Consider the following 3,690-nt stretch of genomic DNA (forward strand, 5'->3'; position numbering starts at 1 on the left):
TCTGCAAGTTTTGTTTAGCTAAAATCTCATGAAACGGGGATAGTTTTATGGGCGAAGTATTTGTAAGTAAAGCTGCTATGTTTCACCCTTGCTGAGCATGAGCTCTGTTCTCACAATTACCCTCAAGTAAAAACATGGGACTTTGTTATTAGATGGTCTACCTATTGGGTTTGGGGAGAGGTGAGAATGAAGCCTTCACTGTTCTTCCATGTGACTTTAGAGAGGTAATAGGGTGTGTTGATAGAAACTCTTTAAGTTCTTCCTGGAGATAAAAGCTTAAAATTTGTAATCTCTCTTAGAGTGAGGTAGGTAGGAGTTAAATTTGCATAGACCTGTTCCTCATGGACTTCGAATAGTGGAGAGAAAACTCAGTGAAAGAGATAATCCACAGAAATGAATGTATTGTGTCAAGGTGGTTAAAATGATGCCAAAGGAGAAAACCTAGAGTTTGAAGAACCACATTACTTAATGTAAAATTTCCTAGGATTCAGATAAACCTGTGCTGATGAGAGTAATTCCATCCATGATCATCACCAAGACATTTGCAAATGTAATCAAAGTCATGTTAGAAATGATCGTCACAGTTTTGGTTGACTGTGTCTACTATGGTGAGAAAAAAGATTGTTCAAGATAGAAGGTGACCTGAGAATAATCAGAAATGTACTATCACGTCCGTGGGGTTATTCACTAGTCTTTTACTTGAGAATAGTTTCAGTAGCAGGAGCACAGATTTGCTGATAACAGGTGGAAATGGGCTCATTTTGTTTTGTTTAAAACCATACAAGCATCTATTTTGTGTTTAATTTCACTGCTTCACATGTCTGAACACCTGCAGTAAGTCTGTCTCCCTGTTTTCATTGTCCTCTGAAGTCCACTAACCTGGCTGACCTTACACCACTGCTGATTTCTAGTGCTCAGAACAACAGACACAGGTTGGCTCAAGTACTGTTTCAGGTAGCTCCAGACATCAGGTTCATTCTCCAGGATCGGTCCTGCCCCACAAGACAGTAGGAGGCTGGTCTTTAATTATTAGCTCTGTAGGCATTACCTGCTGATTCACAGTCTCACTGAGGCAGCAGAATCACCCAAGCCCTGACTGGGCTTCCAGCCACATGTCCTCTGGGCAGTGTGGTAGGGCACAAGATTGGGAGAGTGAGAGTGGGAAGATGTATATAGTTACTTTTCACTCACTCAGTTATAGAGGGCTTTAAAACTTCCTTGCCACATCTAGACCTAAAAATGGGCTCTGAGTTTTTAAAAGGCAGATTTGTGGCATTTGGACAGCATAAGCAATATTAGTATTTCCATGGTTGCTTGACTTGTATCTACAAACTTAAAGAATAGGGAAAGAAAAAGAAAAGCTCATTCCAAACTCTTATGTAGGCATTTCAGTAAGATACACACCAAATATTAGTATGCAGTCTAGGGAAGTTTTAGGAGAGCCAACATAGGTGAAAAGCTGAAAGAATTCACATCAAATTGCTGTTTATAGCAAGTTTCTTACTGCCAACATCTGGGTCACACTGAACTTTAGAATCACTTGTGCAGGGAACTGATTTTGTTCCCCAAAAGGGTAAGGAAGCTCTAATCTGATTTTTGAGGTGAGTAAAGTTTCTGACAAGCATCAGCAGTCTGTATAGCTTGATTTTGGAAGAGTAAGCGGACCAGTTTTGAACCTCAACGTTTCCTTACTGAGTTCTCTATCACAAATTGATAGCTGCAGAGTTTTTCATCTTCATTATGTGGTTATAGGACTCATACTATTCCAGAGAGTAAAGGAGGTGCAGAGATAAGGGCAGGAAATGTTAACTCATTTTAAGTTACAGAGGCGTTTAAGGTACAATTGCTGATCCTAAAATCTGTATCATCTGGAGTAAGGTTTACTGTAGTCCTCAATGTATTCTGAAAACTCTGCTTGTCTTGTAAATGATGTTCTGCTGCTTCAGTATATAATAGATCATCAAAATTTGAAAGGTCAGTAATAAAGGGCTTCACCTCCAAACATCATCCTTTTAACTCTGGTGCAACTTAGCTGGCACTGCTGGGTGAGAGTTCCTTCAGTGAATGTAGAAGTTTCATTATCACTGTGATGTTGGGTGTCAGATGCTGGTATACTTCACTTTGGGAGGAACCACGTTATATGCCTTAAAAGCTTCAGTTTCAAGCTAAAATGTCCCATTCCGATAGTAACCCTTATCTGGGATCTTAGGTGAAAGGAATGAAGCTTGTTTGAATCAGAAAATGTACTTTACATGTACAAGCTAAATCCGCTTCAAGCTCTGCAGATTTTTAACAAGCAACTTGTGTCTCACAGAAGCCCTCTGATTAGGTCAGAAACTGCCTGATGTTCAGGCCCCTGACTACTATCCAATGTCAGCTTGCCTGGCAGGGTTTGCATTAATGCCACCCTTGACTTTGGCACCAGGAAGCGCAGCCTCTTGTGCCCAATGCCAACCCTGGGCCCCTGTTGCAGACTCCACTTGGCAAGGTCAAGGTGTGCCTTTTTGTTTTCTCTCAGTTGTTTTTTAAACAACATTATGGTAAAATACAAAATTTTAAGTATGTAATTCACTGGCATTAAGTACATTTATGTTGTGCAACCACCATCCCTCATCCCAAATTGAAACTTTGTATCCATTAAACAACTCTTCTCCCAGACCTTGGCAACCACCCTTCTACTTTCCTGTCCCTGAATTTGACTGTTCTATGTACTTCATGTGAGTGAAATTATACAGTGTTTTTCCTATGTGTCTTATCATTTGATTTGCTAAGGTGTTGCCTTACTCCTCAAAATGTCTGTGGACCAAGCAGTGTTGGCATCGTCTGAAACTTGTTAGAAGGACCAAACATTCAGACCACTAAAATCAGAGTTTATATTTTCACAACTTCCCCAGTGACTCCTGCATGTTAAAGTTGGAGAAGGACCAACTTCAATTATGATCCACTGAGAATTTTAGATGGTCAGGAACCAGGCAGAGAAGTCACCAGCGATATAAGAGAGAACAGTTTCGTGTGTCAAGCTTTTGGGCATTGTGATGTGTGGAAGTGAACAAGATAGACATGGTCAGCCCAGCCTCCAGCAGCTAAGTCTAGAGAGAAAGAGACAGGGTGGAATTAGTGTTTTAGTGTTAGCCAAAAACAAAAAAAGAAGACTGCTGGAAAACAGAGATTGTAGCCAGTCGTGAAGAAGTGGTAAATCTTCCCTGATGAAGTGACATTTGGATTGAGTCCTAAAAGTTGAATGTGGAGTCGCTGTTGCTTGGGGCTGGGGAAGAATTCCAGATGTGTGAGTCTTGCTGTGGAAGGAGCTTGGAGTTTCCTAGAGAAAGAGGTATTGCAACTAGGGTTAAATGGAGGTGGAGGGTACAGGATAAAATATGAGGCCAGTTGCCACTGGATGGTGGGTGCTGTGAGCCATGCTGAGGATCTCAAAGCAGTAACATGTTGGAAGTGCTTTTGAAATGGATTCCATTGCTGTGCTTTGTGGAGGGGAGACTATGGAAGCTTAAAGGTGAAGAGGTTTTTATGTTTTGTTTTGTTTTGTTTTCTTTGATCTCAGCCACTAGGGTGTAGGCAGCTGAACTAGACTTGGCCATTTGGCTATTCCCATCTGGGACTTAAATCTGGAGGCAGAACTGCAAAGATTTAAAGAATGGTTATCTGACAATGACGAGGACAACTCAGTGGCAG

The sequence above is a fragment of the Cervus elaphus genome, chromosome 20 (assembly GCF_910594005.1).
Source record: "Cervus elaphus chromosome 20, mCerEla1.1, whole genome shotgun sequence".
NCBI classification, from domain to species: domain Eukaryota; kingdom Metazoa; phylum Chordata; class Mammalia; order Artiodactyla; family Cervidae; genus Cervus; species Cervus elaphus.